Genomic DNA, 20,285 nt, shown 5'->3' with positions numbered 1-20,285 from the left:
TTTCACTGGGAAATTGAGGTGCGACCATGCTGCGTTTTGCGCTGTTTCATGTCGCAGCCACTATGCCTACCCACGCAAGTGAGGTACCATTTTTTTTGGGAGACCTGGGGGCACACTGGGTGGATGGAAATTTGTTGATCCACGCAGATTCCAGAACTTTCCACCACAGAAATGTGAGGAAAATGTGTTTTTTTGGTTAAATTGTTTTGTTTGAAAGGGATTCTGGGTAACAAAACCTGGGGGTAGGCAGACGAGTCACCCCATCCTGAATTGCCCTGGGTGTCTAGTTTTCAGAAATGTATAGGTTTGCTAGGTTTCCCTAGGTGCTGGCAGAGCTACGGCGCAAAAACAAAAGGTAGTCTTTTTGTCTGAATCGTGCTAAATTTCACTGGGAAATTGAGGTGCGACCATGCTGCGTTTTGCGCTGTTTCATGTCGCAGCCACTATGCCTACCCACGCAAGTGGGGTACCATTTTTTTCGGGAGACCTGGGGGCACGCTGGGTGGGTAGAAATTTGTTGATCCACGCAGATTCCAGAACTTTCCCCCACAGAAATGTGAGGAAAATGTGTTTTTTTGGTCAAATTTTTTTGTTTGAAAGGGATTCTGGGTAACAAAACCTGGGGGTAGGCAGACGAGTCACCCCATCCTGAATTGCCCTGGTTGTCTAGTTTTCAAAAATGTATAGGGTTGCTAGGTTTCCCTAGGTGCTGGCAGAGCTACGGCGCAAAAACAAAAGGTAGTCTTTTTGTCCGAATCGTGCTAAATTTCACTGGGAAATTGAGATGCGACCATGCTGCGTTTTGCGCGGTTTCATGTCGCAGCCACTATGCCTACCCACGCAAGTGAGGTACCATTTTTTTCGGGAGACCTAGGGGCACGCTGGGTGGGTGCAAATTTGTTGATCCACGCAGATTCCAGAACTTTCCACCACAGAAATGTGAGGAAAATGTGTTTTTTTGGTCAAATATTTATGTTTGCAAGGGATTCTGGGTAACAAAACCTGGGGGTAGGCAGACGAGTCACCCCATCCTGAATTGCCCTGGGTGTCTAGTTTTCAAAAATGTATAGGTTTGCTAGGTTTCCCTAGGTGCTGGTTGAGCTACGGCTCAAAAACAAAAGGTAGTCTCTTTGTCCAAAGAGCTTAAGATTTCACTGGGAAATTGAGGAGCGACCACGTTGCATTTTGTGCCGTTTCCCGTGGTAGGCACAAGGCCGACCCACACAAGTGAGGTACCATTTTTTTCGGGAGACCTGGGGGCACGCTGGGTGGGTGGAAATTTGTTGATCCACGCAGATTCCAGAACTTTCCACCACAGAAATGTGAGGAAAATGTGTTTTTTTTTTCAAAATCTGAGCTTTGCAAGGGATTCTGGGTAACAAAACCTGGTGGTAGGCAGTCGAGTCATCCCATCCTGAATTCCCCTGGGTGTCTACTTTTCAAAAATGTATAGGTTTGCTAGGTTTCCCTAGGTGCCGGAAGAACTAGGGTGCAAAAACTACAGGTAGGCACTTTGCCAAAAAAGGGTCAATTTGTAACTGCAAAATTTAGGTGTGACCACGTTGCATTTTGCGCCGTTTCCTGTCGCAGGCACAAAGCCGACCCACACAAGTGAGGTACCGTTTTTATCGGGACACTTGGGGTAATTCAGATTTGTAAATCAACTGTTATTACCAATTGAGCTTTCTTGCATTTCTCCCTTTGAATGAAAGATATTGTGTAGAAAAAAAAACTTTATGAAAAATGACCAATAATTCTCATGCTAGTATGAGTATTCCCAACTTTGAAAATGTGCAATTATATACTGTTTCTGAACTCTATAATTTGTACCCAATTCATACATACATAGGTGTCTTTCATGCAGATTATTCCATGTGTACATTTTCCAAGACAAAGTGCACTATACCCAGTAAATGAAAAAATACCATTGCAAGTTGCTGCTCAGTTTTTGGATCTGGGTTCGTCGGGTTCTTGGTGAAACTACAAGTCCCATATATCCCCACAACCAGGAAGGTCTAACGGATGTAACGGTATATTGCTTTCCAAGAGCTGTCAAAATTAGAGAAAGTTATAGGTGAAAACGTTGAGACAAAAGGCCGTTGTTTTCAACAAATTTTCAAATATTCCAATATCTAACTGTTAGTTTCTATAACGAACCCTTCATGGATTTAGACAAATGACCCCTTTCTGAATTCAGAATTTTGTCTATTTTTCGGAAATGTAAAGCTTTCCAGGATCCATTATTGCTTTCAAACTCATTTCTACCATTAACTGGAAGGAGGTGGAAAGCTCTAAAAATAGCAAAAATAGGCTATGTCCCAGAAAAATGCCAAAACTGAGTGAAAAATTTCAGTTCTCTGACAAAACACTGTCATTCCCTAAAAGCTGAGAAAATGGAGAATTCAGCCCCACAAACCCTGTTTTTGATACCATATTCAGGGAAAAAGCCAGAGGCTTTCATTTGCAGCCCGTTTTTCCCATTTTTCTGAAAAAAACAAAAAAAACACTATATTTTGGTTAATTTCTGGGACCCCTCCAAGGGAATCCACAAACCCTGGGCGCCTTTAGAATCCCCATGATGTTGGAAGAAAAGGACGCAAATTTGGCGCGGATCCCTTATGTGGTCAAAAAGTTACAAGGGCCTAAGCGCGCACTACCCCAAAACACCAAAAAAAGCCTTAGCACAGGAGGGGGAAAAGGCCTAGCAGCGAAGGGGTTAAAATGGTTCATGAATTGCATTTAAGGAATCTCAAATAGAGATTCCTTAAATGCAATTCCTCGCAAATATGCGAATTCTTTATTAGCGAATTTTGCATTTGGGAGGATGAATCCCAAATGCAAATATTGCACTCGCAAAGGGCCAGATTCTCAGAATCTGGCCCTTTGCGAGCGCAATTAAGCTTGATGAATCAGGCTGTAAGTGAAAAGATGGTGCATTTTCACACATACAGCGCCACAATAAGGGTCTTAAGGGCAGTTTGCAAATTGGATAAGCACACCATGACATGATTTGGTTAAACTGGCCCGTTCTGCCCTCGGGTCCACTCGTTTTTCCCTCATTTTTGTTCCCCTCTGCCCTCTGTTCCACTCTTTTTTTTGTGCCTTTCTGCCCTCTGTTCCACTCGTTTTCCCCTCGTTTTTTGTGCCCTTCTTCCCTCTGTTCCACTCGTTTTTTTGTGCCTTTCTGCCCTTTGTTTCACTCGTTTTCCTCTTTTTTTGTGCCCTTCTGCCCTCTGTTTCACTCGTTTCCCCCTTTTTTTTGTGCTTTTCTGCCCTCTGTTCCACTTGTTTTTTATGCCCTTCTGTCCTCTTTTCCAATAGGTTTTTGTGCCTTTCTGCCTTCTGTTCCACTCGTTTTCCCTTGTTTTTTTGTGCTCTTCTGCCCTCTGTTCCACTCTTTTTTTGTGCCCTTCTGCCCCCTATTCTACTTGTTTGTTCCTTTCTGCCCTCTGTTCCACTCGTTTTCCCCTTGTTTTTTGTGCTCTTCTGCCCTCTGTGCCACTCATTTTTTGTGCCCTCTGGTCTACTTGTTTTTGTGCCTTTCTGCCCTCTGTTTCACTTGTTTTCCCCTTTTTTTCTGCCCTTCTGCCCTCTGTTTCACTCGTTTTTTGTGCCCTTCTGCCCTCTGTTCTACTTGTTTTTGTGCCTTTCTGCCCTCTGTTCCACTTGTTTTCCCCTTTTTTTTGTGCCCTTCTGCCCTCTGTTTCACCCGTTTTCCCCTTTTTTTGTGCCCTTCTGCCCTATGTTTCATTCGTTTTCCCCTTCTTTTTTGCGCGCCTTAGAGGGAACGGTGGTATCCAGGATACTCATCACAATCTTCATGTCTGTGTTTAAAAGAAAGATTGGTTGGTAACTGCCACAAAGTAGAGGATCCTTCAGCAGCTTTGACAGGACTGTGATCATGGCCTTATTGGACCCGAGTGATTTATGGCCCGAGGATATTCTGCCTCCTGGAAAGCGGAATGGAGGTGGGAGAGAGAGAGAGAGAGAGACAAGGGTTTTAGTGGCGATCCCGATTCGTCACTGATTTGCACCTGAGTTAGTTCTTTCACTGGTCTAATTATCCTCTCCCGTTCAAGCTGTTTCCGGTTGAGCTGATCCTGCGGCCGACCCCTTTGGTTAGGATCCTCACTATCAGTCACAAGCCTGCGTTGTCCTCTTTACTGCTCAGGTGTGGTATACATACTGGAGTCACCACTGAGTCCAAAATGTGGGGCAGATTCATGACAGTCCCTGGAGCCCATCCATTGTGGCTGGTTCAGGGACACCATATTTGATATCCCACTTCTTTGGTTATGGCTTACATCCAGAACAACCCTTCACATGCTACGGATTTCCAAAGATAAGTCCGCAACTATGTGAATCCAATCATCAACAATCTCAAATGTACCATGCTTGCATGCCTCCAGGAGGATTTGATAAAAGGGCATTTCGCAGGAAGAAGGCTATAAGCAGGCTATGAGAGGCCTGGGTCTGTTTCTCTCCTTGTTGGGTGGAGTCAGGTTTGGTTTCTTTGTGCCCTTTGATTTCAAGAGAAGGAGTAAAAGGATAAAGACAGACCATTGATGTGCGGTATAAGCTCAATTAGAAAGGCCTTTGCGTCAATCTTTTCTATTTTCTCTGGCACTCCGTAGAATCTAAAGTTATCACAATGTGGCCAATTTTCAAGGTCAATCAATTTTTGTTTGTGATCTCTGGGTTTAGTGTCTCTAGTCTGTCACGGTTAAACATTGGTCTATTGCTTCCACTTTGGCACGATAGAGCCTCATGTCTGTTTTTATGGTTTTCACATCCTGCATAAGGTTAGTGATTTTTGTATTTGTGGAAAGCAGGTGGGCTTGTATGGAATTAATTTTTCTGAGAAGTGTCCAAAGGCGCATATTGTGGAGCAGGGGAGCAAGTAGTCTTGCCACCACTGACCACCTCTCTGGAGAGCAATTGTCAAGAGGACTTGCCCAATGTCATTGTGAAATAAAGGTCAACGAGAAGACAGAAGTAAGATAGTCACAGGGAGGCATGGGATGTGGTGACGTAAGTGACAGTGACCCAAAAGCTGAAGTCACCATCTCAGCCGTACCTCATATGTGATGATTAGCAGGCGAGAAGTTATTGGCTAGCATGAAGCATGAAGCAAACCAGCAACACACATGCTTAACGGGGTGGGAGGAGGGGGTGGCATAGAGAAGACTCAGCCAGAGTTGTGATTACAGATTTGCTGCTGTGCAGTGGTAATCCAGGGGCCCCCTGCTCCCCAAAAGTGACAGCGGGATGTAGGCAAATGGTTTTCAGGCTCTGCAATTGGTGAATACATTAGACGCTAAGGGGCAAAGTGGAGAGGTGTCAAGCAGTTACAGATGTCTCTTCCTGTAGCAGCTTGGCAAGCTAACCCCACACTATCAAAGCAGTGGGGAACCAATAGCACCCCTGCTCCACCACTAGGGACGTTAAGCTTTGGGAAAGGTGGAGAGTGGGTACAGGGATATCTTCTTGGCAGCTGCCAAGATGTTAAAGGAGGAACAGAAAGGTACACAGGAGGTCCCACGGCATGCCCTGGTGGTCAAAAAGCAGATCCCTACCATCTCTGGATAATCGTAGTGTCATAGTACAGAAGTACAGGCCACGTTTTCTCCCGAGCTGGTCTGAGTCTCAATGAGAAGAGGCCATCTTGGTCCTTAGCATGTCTCCACTGTCTCTGATTTTTTTATGTGATCTATATACTAATAAACTGCATTGCAAAATATCCAGTTACGGGAGAGTCACCGAACAACCTGCCTGAATACTACATACATGTATTGCTCTATTTGTATATTGTAAATCTAGTCAAAAGGCAACTGAGCGATGCACAGGTTGTATTATGAGTTAGGCTTGTTGCTATACATGACTCCCTTTGATTGGCTACAAGCAGAGGGATTGGGGCCTGCAAGGAACGTAGACCACTATCTCTGTTTTTACATTGCCAACTGGGAAACATTTTGTCCTTAAACAAGCGTGTGTTTTTTAAAGGAACCAGTGCTGCTTTTGAAATAAATGTTTCCCATTTGGGAACTCATCTGGAGAGCCAGAAGTGGTCATTAGAACCACTTCCTACTCCCCAGAATGTTGCTCCGTGCAAGTCATAAAGGAGAAGCTGTCTAATGAGGACAAATTCCCATTTGCAAATTGGGTCTCACTTACCTCAATGAGTCAGTATCTTTTCAGTTGTCTGTGACTGCAATTGCAGTTATGTTATGTTATATTAATACCACTTACATAGCACACAAATTCCGCAGGTCTCTTAGCGCTTATCTAAGGGTTACAGTACCATATTGCAATAGATATTATTAAAATGAGAAAGTCAGTCTCTTCCAAAAGCTTGTTCAAATAAGAAAGCTTTCAGTCTCTTCCGAAATGAGTGGAAGAGACTGCTCAGACCTTCCCGTAATCCATTCAGATCTGTGGTATCGGAACTGAAATAGCCTGACCACCAAAGGTAGTTTTATTATGGCGTGGGCAGCTTAGCACGATTGCCTCAGAGGATCAGAGATGGCATCCAGGTATATAGTGCCTCAGCCGGTCCTCAATAGAGGCTGGTACTGTGCCATACAACATCTTGTGAGCAATACGCATGCCCTTAAACCTGACCCTCTGTTTGCCGGCAGTCAATGCAATTGTTGCAGCAGTGGCGTAGCATGCCCTCATCTTGGTAGCTTGAATAAAAATCTTGCAGCATCATTCATAACCAATTGAACCTTACTCAGCAGCTTATTGTGGAGACCGATGTACAAGGCATTGCCATAGTCCAACCATGACATGATCAGTGCAGCCACCACTGTTCGCATAGTTGTAAAAGAAAGAAAATGAACCAATTTCTGGGGCTGCCTAAGAAGACCCATGCAGCTCCCAACCACTGTCACTGCCTGCTTAGCAAATGACAGGTTACTTTCAAGCTTGATACAGAGGCTTTTCACCACTGGCCCAGATTCTGGTGAAGGATTTAACTCCTGGAGCCAAAAACTGTCCATCCATGGAATTCCCTTTATGGTGATAGCCAGAACCTCTGTCTTGTCTGGATTCACTTTCAGAGAGTCACAAACCATTCCCACTCTCATTGTGATTCCCAATTATGAGGGATTGCCCCATTCTAATTACAATCAGAAAGACTCATTTAATCCATTTTGTTATTCTGAAAGGCTTTCCCGTATCACAAATGTGCTTCAGTAGATAGCAAAAAGCCATTTTGCAGTGGCAAACCTGGTGATTTTGCAAATCACAAGGTTTGTAACAGCTCAATGGCTTTGTACATCAGGCCATTGGTCTTTGTTGAAGTGGTGGAAAACCCACACTAAACCCTCTCCTCACTTCTCTCAATCTTGGAACATTCCTCTTCCTATACCTTAGATAGTCTTCTCTCCACTCTGCATTTGTCTCTGTCCTAGTCATATAATCCTGCTTATACACTAGTACCTATGATCCTGCCCATACCGTAGTACCTCTTTTCATGTTAATATCCTAGTAAAGCTATCCTTGCCCACCAAAAGCTTATTCTTTTGCATGTACCCAAGTACCTCCTTCCCTTCTGATCTCTTAGTACCTCTCCCTTTACCTGTAACCTTTGCACCTTTGGCCCCATTCATCTACAGTTTCTTATACCATTGAACCACTGCCCTTACCTATATAATGTAGTACCTCGGCCACTATCTATACTCTAGAATCTTTTGCCAGTCCCCTCTTCTTCTCTCCTATCATTATTTCTCTTTACCTAATGTCTTGTGCTGCTCCTTGTTCTCTTTCTCCTGCATCAAACATTTCAGGAAATTCACAAAAAAGGATTTTTCGCCATCCTAAAGTCACCAGAAATGCATTCTTGGACTCGTGTTTTTTACTCTTGTCATTGCTCTAGATGGAATTATTTTCTTCACTGACGGGATAAGAACAAACCTTATTTGGTGCAACTGCACTGATGAGATACAGTACATTCATGCATTCTGAAATATACCATGTTACACTTCAGATTGGCCACATTTTCATGCATGTGTGAAGCTGTGACCTTCACAGTTCCCCATAAATATTCTTGGAATTGCTTTTGAATTCCAGGCAAGTCAAACCTCGGAATAACCCTATGCTACACATATAGAACTAATTTTGCAAATTGGCCACAATAACTGGTGTCATCTTGCTCTCTCTTGAGGAACCTCGCTCACCCCTACACAGCATTGTAAAACATTCCCTGACTCCAGGCACCTTCCCAAAAACTCTCAAGATAATCTAGATCCTCCCACCCCTAAGAAACGTGCACTATACCCTGATAACCCTCAGCAACTACTGGTCCATTACTCATCTACCCTACATTGGCAAGTTAATTGAAAAAACAGTCCACATTCAACTCCAGGATCACATTGATGCTAACCATGTCCTCCATGACTACTAATCTGACTTCACATCACACTCCAGCATGGAGACTTCTATCTTACACTGACAATGCCTTCCTTATCACAGAGGAAGCTGACCCATGCCTCCTGATATTGCTGGTCCTCTCAGCTGATTCGTCAACGTTGCCCATCCCACTCTCATTATCTACACCTAGGAGTTTTCAATGGTATTCACTGCAAATGTCCTTCATTGGTTTTCTCCTACCTTTCAAACTGCCATCAGTTTGTTTACATTGGTACGTTCAAGCCCTATAATATCTCTACTACATGTGGATTCCACACTGTCTGTTATCCAGAACCTACGTGGTGCCCATTGGGGCCCTACTCACAGAAAACAGCATACAAATTCACTAATCTGGTGATAATACCAAACTCTACCTGAAAGTCTCCTCTACTCCAGAGATCCAACACGTCAAACAGTGATGGCATCACATTCACACCTGAAACCTCAGCACTTGCCTGACTCTCAGCCCCCACCAAAACAAAATTCCTGTTATTTGCCAAGAACAATGCAAATTTAACTCAATGACATGAACGTTGATTGCTTTTAATCCCAACCTCCACTGGTGCCATGTCACTTGGATTCACCCTGAACACCAAACTCCCTCAAGGAACACACTGACAAAAAATAAAGACCTGTTGGTAGCAGCTCCTTTTTACAAAATAACGTGAAACCATTTCTTCTAGAAAGAGACCAGAACTGCTGTTCAAGCCCTCATACTCTTGCACGTTGATGGTGGTAAAACCCTGCTATTTGGCCTCCCGGACTCCACATTGGCCCTCCTAAGGCCATTCTACCTGCTGCAGAATGTCTCAACCAGAGCCTGAAAAAATAGGATTAGGGGTGGACAAAACCTGCAGAGTTTCCCTCTGCGAAATTCCGCAGAGTTACATAAAAACTCCACAACATTATGCAGAGTTGCGCCAACAGGTGGAAAATATATGCATCAAGCTGCAATTTATCGCCAGTAGTGAGAGCAGCCCTTAAAATATAAGGATGATGGCACCATGCTGTGTGCAAGGCCGTGCGTCCATTCAAGTTAATTTTGCTGCAGCTCAAGTAGAAAGTGGCAGCAAATCAACTCGAGAAGCAGCCTTCTGACCAGGACCGCTCGTCACCACCCACATTAGAAAACCATACTAGGGGATGACAAATCTCGCTCGCTTTTGCCAGTTCGCATTTATGGAGCTTAGTGGGAAAAAAAATTCCAACAAGCAGCGCTTGGCAGAATTCGGGCAGAACTCCATGTTACCAGAGTAACGAGGAGTCGCCAAATTCTGCCAACTCTGAGGGTGGATTGAAACATTCCACCCACCCCTGAATATGGTCACATGGCACGCATTCTGATGGAACTCTATTGGCTACCAACACTGGCCCAAACCATCTTCAAAACCAGCTGCATCATTTACAAATCGATGACGTCCGGCACCCTCTGTTATCTTGCAGACAAGCTCACCCTCTCTGATGTCTTTCTCACTTCAGCATCTAAAGACACCATCAGACTGGAAACTAAGAAATGTGAGAAAAAAAAGAAAAAGCCAGCAGGCCTTATCCATCTATGCACCCAGGACCTGGCACAACATCAATATATCCATGAGGGACCTCACCAACACTCCTCTACTTTGAAAATAGTTGAAGATACAGCTCTTTAGAGAACGCTACATCACAATGTAGAAACTACTGTTCTGCTCCCAGAATCCTGCCACCTGTTTTATCTCCTGTTGACTGTATGCATGCCTTTGACTCTCTACAGTGCTATTCTGCCTTTTTGGCTAGGTTCCCACTATACAAATCGAACATCCATACATACAACACAAGTTGCAAAAAGCTGCATAAGTTAAAAGGCTAATTAAATATGCTACAGAATAATTATAAACATATCTATTGACATGGGTTGAACTGAGCTTGTTTATTCCTTGAAAAAGAAAAGCAACTTATTTAATCAGGAAACCCGCAATGAATATCCATTTGCCAGGTCTTACTATTGTACAATGTAATGGCACTCAAAGTATTGACCACAGAATGATGAAGGTTGAGTTGATACTGTTGGGGCTCAAAGTTATGACCCATAGATTACAATTAATGTTAGCAACACGTGCTTAATTCTCTTCTTGCTGTTGATTCCATCTCCTGGAAAATAGGTCGGAAATGTTTTCTCAAAATGTCTTTGGTAGAGAATCCTAATGTCATTGTAAAATGGCCGAAAGGTACAGAATTAAGTAGAGGTCAGCCTTCTTTGGGAAAATGGGTTGATTCTCCAGTTTCCCCTTCATAATGTCAGGTGTTTTTCTAACACTGCATGCATTATGGAGGAAATATTCTTGAATGAGTGTCATTTTCTTGATTTCAGAAAATCTTTGTAAATGGCGTTTCCTGCAGTTCCATTGTACTACTGCTCCTCATTTTCTGCCTGTTCCTATTTTCTTCAAGTTGTCAGTTTGCAAATTCTTGTTCGCATCTTTGCTTTGAGATGATTTACCATAGTTGATCTATTTAACAAATATAGGTCTCTGCACTGGTGGCTCAGTTGAAGGTCACAGAGTTGCAAGTGACATTTTTCCATTTATATTTTTTTACTCAGTGGGTGGGTGAAGTGCTCCCAGGCAAAGCTGTCTCCTCTCCAGCTGACTCCCCAGTGCAGATGATATAATATTCCTCTCCTTCCCCTGCAACCTGAGAATACCTAGTTCTCTCCTGCCTGTCTGTTGGTTTATGCTCACCTTTCTCCTGATCAATTCCTCTCTTTGCTGCTATGATACCGTCCTTCCCTAAAGCATGCTCTGTGTGCAACTGAGAACAAAAGGACAAGCATTCACTGCTGCAGGATATTTTTCTCTGAAAACAAGGACTCATTTATTTCATTGAAGGATCGTTCCATTTCTGCCAATGAGATCCCCTCTTTCATTTAGATTTTAAAGTTCTGTGAGCCCAAGCACAGGGTCCATAGTGCCAAAACAGGAAGTTACGCCTCGTCACGCACATATTTTGCCTACAGCGGAGCCAGTTTTGGATGGATCAAATCTTTGCAAACTCTCTGGGACTCAAAACAGATCACTGAGTCTTGGTCTGTGGACTGGGCACAGAATCTGTGAACTACGTCGGTTTTGGGTCCCTTCATTGGGCCATCTTCCTTGGTCCACAAACTGTGTCATAAGTCTGGAGACTACAGAATATATGAGAGTCCAAAACCGATATAGTTTATGTCCTCTCTCCTTGTCCACAGACTTTTAGATACTTACTAAGGTTCCCTGTTCCTGTTGAGGTTCACAGACTTCAACAGGAGTTTGCACACCCTGTGACATACACAAACAAATTTTCTTTAGACTGCAGGTGGGCGCTTAGGTGTGCTCGGCCACTTAGTGTCCTCTAGCTTCAAATTGTATTTTTCCATTTATTTATTTATTTATTAAGCTTATAGAGCGCGACAGCTACCCAATAAGGGTTTTCCGGCGCTGAAAAAGGCAGCGCGCTAGAGGCTCGAAGGATTCCTACGTACTGGAAAATGATTGATTGAACAGCCAGGTCTTGATGGCTCTGCAAAATCGGACATAGCTGGTTTCTGTACGGATATTCATGGGGAGAGAATTCCACAGTTTAGGGCCTAAAAGAGAAAAGGACCTACCACCCATTCTAGCGAGTCTGAATTTGGGCACGCTGAAATAGCCTTCGGATGAAGATCGGAGGCAGAGTGCAGGAGTGTAGGTGTGGACAAGGGATTGTAGGTAGCGGGGGGCAGTACCCCATTTTATTTTATACATGTAGTACAGGGTTTTAAATTTGCCCCCATGGTCACTCAGTGAAAACTCATGCTTTAGGGCTCACCTAGGCAGCTCATGCGCTGTCTCTTTGAGACTCTTTATTTTCTAACTGTAGGCTGTGAGGCTGCAAATTGCTTACCATTTATTAGCTTCATTGGCATTGTCATTTGCTTGGTACTTATTTGTCAGCTGCCATAGGTTTGCTGCCTCTTTTTTTATTTGTCCCTCCCCTGGAGCATGGACACATTACTTATTTCCTTCCTTTGCTCCTTTATTTACCTACATTTTCTCTGTGTTTTTCAGCACTCTACCAGAGTGAATGCTTTGGCTTGGCTCCGTCGTCTACTTCTCACCCCTTCCATGCTCCTCCCACCCTCCATTATCCATGTTGCTTACCCCCCTGCCTTCCAATCCTTCTTTGTCCTTGTTGCATGCCCCACCTATGCTCCTTCCTATGCTCCTTCCCACCCTCATCCATGTTCCTTGCCACCACACTTCCACCCTCCCGCCCTCAGCTGTGTTGTTGGTTCACCCCCATCATCCCCCTTTCTTGCCCTTGTTGCTGCTTTCCCCTATCCACCTTCCCATCCTTGTCCATGTTGCTGCTTGCTCCCAACCTCATTTGCTCCCCTGTGTTTCTGCTTGCCCCCACTCTCCCTCCCTTCTCCTTGCTGCTGCTTGGCCCCCCACCCACCATAACAAAAAAAACACTATGACGCTAACACTGCTAGCTGTGTCATAGCATTTTATTCCCCACACCCCCTGTTGTCCATGTTACCTCCTCCCACCCTCCGTGTTGCTTCACCCCTACCTCTGGGTTGCCTCCTACCCACCTCCCTTCACAAATAAAAAAAGGCAGCCACATCATAGCACTATTTTTATCATCTATGCATGCTGCACTACTGTGCAACATGGCTAATCCTTGACAAACCCAATAGCTCTGGTTTCGTATGTGCGATCTATTGAATTTGCCAGTGCTTGTTTTTTTTAAAGCACTGACTATGCAATCTTTGATGTTAGACCAAGGACTCGGAACACCTAACAATAAGGGGTATTTTATATTTTGGAGAGCATTCCAAGCTTTTCATTAGTTGAAAGTTCTTCTAACCTTCCTCTATATTAAAAGCTCCTGTGCATGCTAAGCATCTGTCAAATTTCGTGGCTATGCTTCAAATACCTTCAGGTTGTAGGCAAATTGTCAGAGATTGAGTTAATAATCTGGTAGCTACAGCACAAGCAGCAAGCATTCCCCAGAGAAATAAGTGCTAGGTTTAATCAGTAACAATCATTTTTAAAGTAAAGAACACAACACAATAAAAATCTCAAACTAATTTAGGAACATAGAGAGAAATGCAATGAGCATAAATTCATCAAAGTGGTTAAAGGGAACAAGAGATATTACTTTTGGAGAAGCAAAGGGCACCTACAAAGCAAAGCATCATAGGAAAAATCAACAGTTAACAGAGAACTGGGATCTAGGCGCAATCTAAGGTCGACTGAAGTGGCACAAAGTCAGATACACAGATCAAAAGTTTTACTTTTAAACTTTGTACCTTATATAGAGTTTGATGGCTGAGAAACTCGTCCACGAGCAGGTGGATGTGCCGTCCTCTGTATTAACACTGCATTACATCATATGGCGAATGGGTTAGCAATCACATTTGGATGAAATATCCCATCCACCAAACTAGTCTCTCACTGCTGGGGACATTTTTTTTTCGATCGGTCCTGCAGTCCCATCCTCCTCAGGGGAGACTTGTGGGCATCAACTCTCTCTCCAGCCAGGGGGCATATTTACAATAAAGTGGCAAAGAGTGTCATTAAGCCAAGAAAGCTAACAACACTCTTCGTCACTTTAGAAATGCAGGGCTGCACAATTTACTAGAATATAGGGTAGCCTTGCGTTTCACCCTGCGCTGGCACTAACTTTAGCTGTGTAGCGCCAACGCAGGCACCCTTGCACCATAGTGCAAGGGTGCCTGTGCTGATGGGAAGATTGTTTATGTGCAGGGAGGTCACCTTCCTGCAATCTTCAAAAGCTGTTTTGTAACTTCTATGTGTGTTGCTTAATGCAGCACACATAGAAGTTGCAAAACAGCATTTTTTAAATGATTGTTTATGTGCAGGATGGCGTAACTTCCTGCACATAAACAATCATAGGCAATTTGCTGTTTCTATGTGTGCTGAACAAAGCAACAAACATGGGAACAGCAAAAATGAGGATAAATAAAGCATTTCTCCTTGTTTTGCCTGTTTAAGACCAGGTTTTCCCAGGTATTAATTTTGGCGCTTGCTTCTATTTACGCTGCCCTTGTAAATAGGAGACAGCGTCAAAATCTATATGTGTTGCAGTGGAACACCCACCGCAACACCCATTGCCCTCCCCTTTCATGCTAAATACAACCTGAAGGGGTGCCTTATTTACAAGGCAGAGTTAAGCCACATTAAGTGGCTTAACGCTGCCTTGTAAATAAGGCTAGGCCCCTGCAGGGTCAAGTCCTCTTTAGTCAGCTGGGCCCTCTTGGAGTCAGAGGTCCTTCTGTTTTTCTAAGTCCCTTAACCCCTTCAACGCTCATGACGAGCTCAGCTCGTCATGAGTTACGCCTCTCGTACGCTCATGACGAGCTGAGTTCGTCATGAACCGCGGGTTTTAGAAAAAGTCAGCGCACAGCTGGAAAACGCTTAGCGCGGATGAGGTTAAGCAGTCAAACAGGAGGCCAATTACTTGCCCCTCGTAAACATTTCTAGTCCCTGGATGCCAGTAGTATTTAGAAGTCCTTCAGTGTGAGTACTCTTCATTCAACAAGAGTCAGAAGTCAGGAGTCATCTCCCAGCTGGACATTCTTCTGCAGATGTAGTCCAGTTGCAGGAATGTTCTGAGAAGGTGGTGGTAAAGGGGCCTAATTTACCCTGTGCCTTAGACAGTTATTAGAGAAATTTTAACAGCCAGCCCTGTCTACTTTCAAACAGCCCAACACCTCCTTTGGACGCATGTCCTCTTTGCTATAGGGTAAAATTACCCAGGAGAACCTGTTTCAAGATGGCAACCCAAGCTGCCATCAGGCAATCCTATCATCAGCTCCTACGTTACCCCCCAATCTAGATGAGCTCTCCTACCTGACAGGAGCAAAAGTGGATTTCCTCTTGCTGCTACTGGATCCTTGTGGTCCACCATATTTCCTCTGGATTAATCAGCCACGTTTGACACTGTCCACCTCCTAACACTAATAGAAAGACTACATCATCTCAGAATACATGAAAATGCTCTAAAATGGATTGCATTGTATCTCAGAGACAAAGTGTAGTTTACCTACCACTGTTTATATCAAGTCCGCACGTTCAGCACTGTTGCATCCCTCAAGGGTCCATCGTATCCCCTCTGTTATTCAAAATTTACCCTACCCCCTTACTATACCTGATTAAATCCTTTATCCTCACCTGTTACAAATATACAGATGACACCAAAATTATTCAAAAAATGAATGGCCCTGAAAACCTCTACAACTCAAAATGTGATGACTGCCTTTGTGACATAAACATATCGATGATGAATAAGCATCTAAAGCTCAACACTGCAAATATAAAGCCACATAAACCTGCTGACAATGGCACAAATACCAACCTACTTCCATATGGCCCAAAGAACTTGAGGCCCCTCTAGCAACTTCAAGAGTAGTCATAAACCTAGAAGTAATCATGGATTCAGGTCTATCCTTGATACCACATGTTAACAATGACCCAGAGTGCCTTCTACACAACTAAAACACTGCCTCACATGTTTCCATATCTTGGATACTAATAAACACTGCAAGCCAGTCTCATGCTCATAATCATAAAGCTTGACTATGCTAACAGACTATATAGCCAAGAAGCGCCCCTAAATTCATCATACGCAAAATACAACTCGTCCAAAATGCTGCCAGAAGACTTCTTCTCTAAGATTATGCGTGACACCTGTGCTACAATCACTCCACTGGCTACAAATAGCTAGGAAAGTAATGCTTAAGACATCGTGCATTGTGCACAGAGCTTCCAGAGGGGACAAGCAGTACAAACAAAGCAGGATACTGCACTCCTGGCTTGCACCACTTATTATTGTACCATCCTATGATAGAAAATCCATAGGAGGCCCTGCTTTCTCAGAACAAGCACCAAGCTCTAGAATTTGCTATCAGCCAATATAGAAAGCATCCTGGAGCATATATACTCCAGAAGACATTTGAAAACATGGCCATTTCCAGGTAAACTACATCATCCTACATCCCTGGGATAGAACCTGGAAAGACAATTGCAACTTCGAGTTCAATATTCAGCTTACAGCCCACAGATGGGGAATAACTCAACCAGCAAACTAGTTTCTATATGAAGGTAATCTAAGAAGGTTCTTAGCTGTGGTTCACCCGGGTATTATATAGTTCTGTAAATTCATATATTAACTTTCTGGCCCTCGATAATTCTATTACCATAATACTCGACAGTCGACAGAAAAGTGTTACTCTAACAATCTTGCACTTACGTAAGACATAGCTGCTATGGGATCTGTCCATCATCTGCACTGTACCAGCAAATAAACCAGCATTACCAATTGAGCAGAGATGGAATAACTTAAGAAATCTTTCCGGTTCATCGGAGCATTTTAATCGATGCTGCAGGTACCAAATAACTATACAATATTACTGTTTCTTTACATCTCATGGAATGATAGTAACAAAGTTTAACTTAGTAGATTTCTATACTTTTTCTCTCTCTCCGACCAATCCAGCTCAGGACCAACATTGTAAACAAAATTTAACATTGGACAACCCAGTGCAGTAACCTGCTAAGTAGATTATGATCTTAAGAAATACCATAAAAGGACCCGCAGAGCTGTTCAAAGGTGCCAGTCCACTGAACACCATAAACTGTGCGCCTCTCTAGCAACTCATCATTCACCACATTGCTAAATGCTGCATCTCAGAACTCAATAACCGCACGTCAGTAGGCATCATGGGCAACATGGAAACACTTTCCATACAGGATCATAAAACAAAGACAAAAGCCTGTCTGCCACACGCCATACATGGCATTGTTTGCTGCCCATGTAGTCAAGCGCTTGAGTACCCCACATAGGAGTAGTAAGCTGTATAAATACTGCAATGCAATACAATACTAATACACAGCTGCACACTAAGCAGCTACCTTTCCGTATCAGACACTACTATGGCAATATGTGCATTTTGAGACCAAAAAATATTTTTGCATTTATCCATTTAACATTTTTTTATTTGGATTGATGGGGGTCTGGCTACTTTCCCAACAACAAAGGTTTGGAAACACAGTGGAAAACAATAGCAACCAATAACTAAGCCAAAATGGTGGCAGCCAACCCCAGAATTATTGGCTTTGCGAATACTTGTTAGCATTTGATATTTCTAACTAAACAGATATTACGCATTTTTAGAGATGCATTGCAATTTAATGAATGAATGTCAGATAGGTGTATTGCGCTCGACTGTGTTCTAAAACCACAAGGGATGTGTTCTTAATGCATGTGCCTTTCTTGAAATAGAATATATAGAATCTGTCATGGTGGCCGCTAGCTCCTTCCCCCCTCATTGCACATTAACTCAAGGTAGGGTGACCAACTGACATGGTTGCAAATTCAGGACGGTCAGTGTAAAAATTCAGGACAAAGGTTCACAATTCAGGACAAAAATTCAGTACAGAAGATCAAAATTCAGGACAAAAATTTGGGACAAAACATAAGTTTTACAGACATATTAGAGGAGGTGGCACAATAATATATAAGTAAGTAAATTGACAACCAACATAAATACAAGTCAAAATAGATTTATATAAGGTTGAGACAATCGTGCACTCCACAGTTTTTCAGTATAGTGTGCAGATTTGCAAAGCAACATCAGGCCCTTTCTGCAATCAAGATTTGTGCTAAGGTAACAAACATTAAATCGTATTTTTGTATTTGTATGTTAAAATCTGACTTTTAAATGTACAGTGAAAATGCTGTTAGTTATTTTATTTTCTCCAGCATGGCGTCAAGACAAAAGCAGAATGCTTTGCCCTAGTCCAGTGCAGGAGAAGTCACACCACATGCTGTCACTACAATTGGGCCCATTGTCATTCTATAAGTGCTAATCAGCTGCAGTCTCAGAATGACAATGGGCCAGTCCACAGTCTGTGCGAGGTCGGGGAGGGGCCGCTGCAGGCAGCCTCAGTCTACATATTAAAAGATAAGTGGGAGAGGCCCTGAGTGAAATCTTAAACTCATGGGGCCTCTCGCAGGGAAACAGCATTCCTTACTGAAATTTCCTATTTCTATTTTAGTATAATGTCTGTAAGGCGTCCGTGATTTTGGGACACCAAATTACGGATGCCTTGTGGACTTCATACTAAAATAACGGACGGTCCGTGAAATTTCCAGACAGTTGGTCACCCTAACTCAAGGCACCCCAAGTCAATGTTAAGAAAAACTCAGCTGGACTTTGCTATTGTGCCTCTCCTGCAGTGGTCGAAGTGGGCGGGATCGGTAAGGGCACGGCGGGCCCCTACTTCTTCATTTTATTAAATTCCGTTCCCCTACTTTTTTTTATTTTAAAATGCACTCCAGGACGGTAGAACTTGCCAAGGTACATTGATAAGACCCGACATTCGTGGTGGTTTGGGGATGGGCGGGGCGGGCAGAGTCTTTTCCTTCTTGCCCAGAGAGGACAAGGACAGTGTCCACTTCTCCTGCTCTGCGCTGGCAGCTGCTCCCCCCCTTTATTCCTCTTATTCCCTCTCTTTCTGTCTAGCTCTTATACACTTACTGAAAACCGTGACTCTTTTAGTTTATTTGTTCCTCCATGAAATGGATTCAAAAAAGAAAAACACTTTTGCTGGAAATGACTTTTTTCTGACATTTTTCTATTCCGAAGTGCAGCCTTGGGACAGAGAGAGATCAAAGGTTAAAACTGTGAAAAATACCTAAATAAAGCAAGACCAAGTGGTTGCAAAGTAACTAGATTTATTTTATTCACACACAAACACATTAGAGCCACTTTACAACGTTTGCCAGTGAAGCGCTACTTTTGTTTTCTCTGGGTGGGGAAATGCTCCAATCCTGGAGGTACTGAGCCTTACATGCTTGATGGTGGATTGGAAAAGAAATTGTGTAGAGCGGCTCTGTTTTCAGGGATTTGGTCTTTTTAAACCATGCTGCTTACGTTTTGGGCCCTGCAGTCGTATCATTAACTTTTCAGGCAAAAGCAGTGATTGTGACTGCTTTCTAAGTATTAAGTGCAAAATCATTAAATTAACCATGTTGTTCTGCTTATATTTCACATTCTTTACTTTAATCTTGCATTCCCTTGAGTGTTTGCCTTTTCCAGGATGTTGTTAGCTTTTTTTTTTAGGCAGCATATTACTCTGGTCTAGTGCATTCGCATCCAGGTGTTTATAGTGGGGAACTATTGGGTTGTAGCTGAAGGCAGTGCAAGTTTTGCTTCAGTTGGGAGATGGAGCTGCACAAACCCCCCAGCGCCTTGAGACCCTCATGTATGAGTAGTGTGCTTCACAGATCCCTCATTTATTGATTGATTGATTGAGTGGGGCAGTATGGTTTTCAGTGGGGGAGACGATGTGGCACTATGGTCAGAGCTGCCAAATTTGGAACTGTGGAACCAGGTTCCGCCTTCATGACCAGTCCACGAGACCAGTCTCCTGAGGGAGCACATTCCATGCTAGACCTTAGAAAACATGGAAGACCGTATAAACCCTGGTGTCTTAGCACCAGCAGGTGGACCCTAGCGCTGGCAAGTGTGGGGTAACTTGAAGGCCTGTCCACCACAATTCATGCTGGTTACCCTCCTGTCTTGCGGGCAGCCTATGAAGCAGCACACACTAGAGCGACAGTGACTCTGTCACTGAGGTCACAGGACACTTGAGCAGAGCGGCACTAGGGCGATGCGACAAGTGCGATTGCACCGGGCACTGACTTTGGGTGGGGCCATGTGTTTGCAAGTATATTATGGTTTTAAAAGCACTTGATGCCTCCATCCTGGCCTCCAGCAATTTTCAGCAACAATAAAAATGTCATGATAACTCCAGTGATTAATGTTCTTCCAAGAGAGAGATAGAGTT

This window comes from Lissotriton helveticus, chromosome 9 (assembly GCF_964261635.1).
Source record: "Lissotriton helveticus chromosome 9, aLisHel1.1, whole genome shotgun sequence".
NCBI lineage: Eukaryota > Metazoa > Chordata > Amphibia > Caudata > Salamandridae > Lissotriton > Lissotriton helveticus.
Note: the sequence above shows the minus strand (reverse complement) of the source record.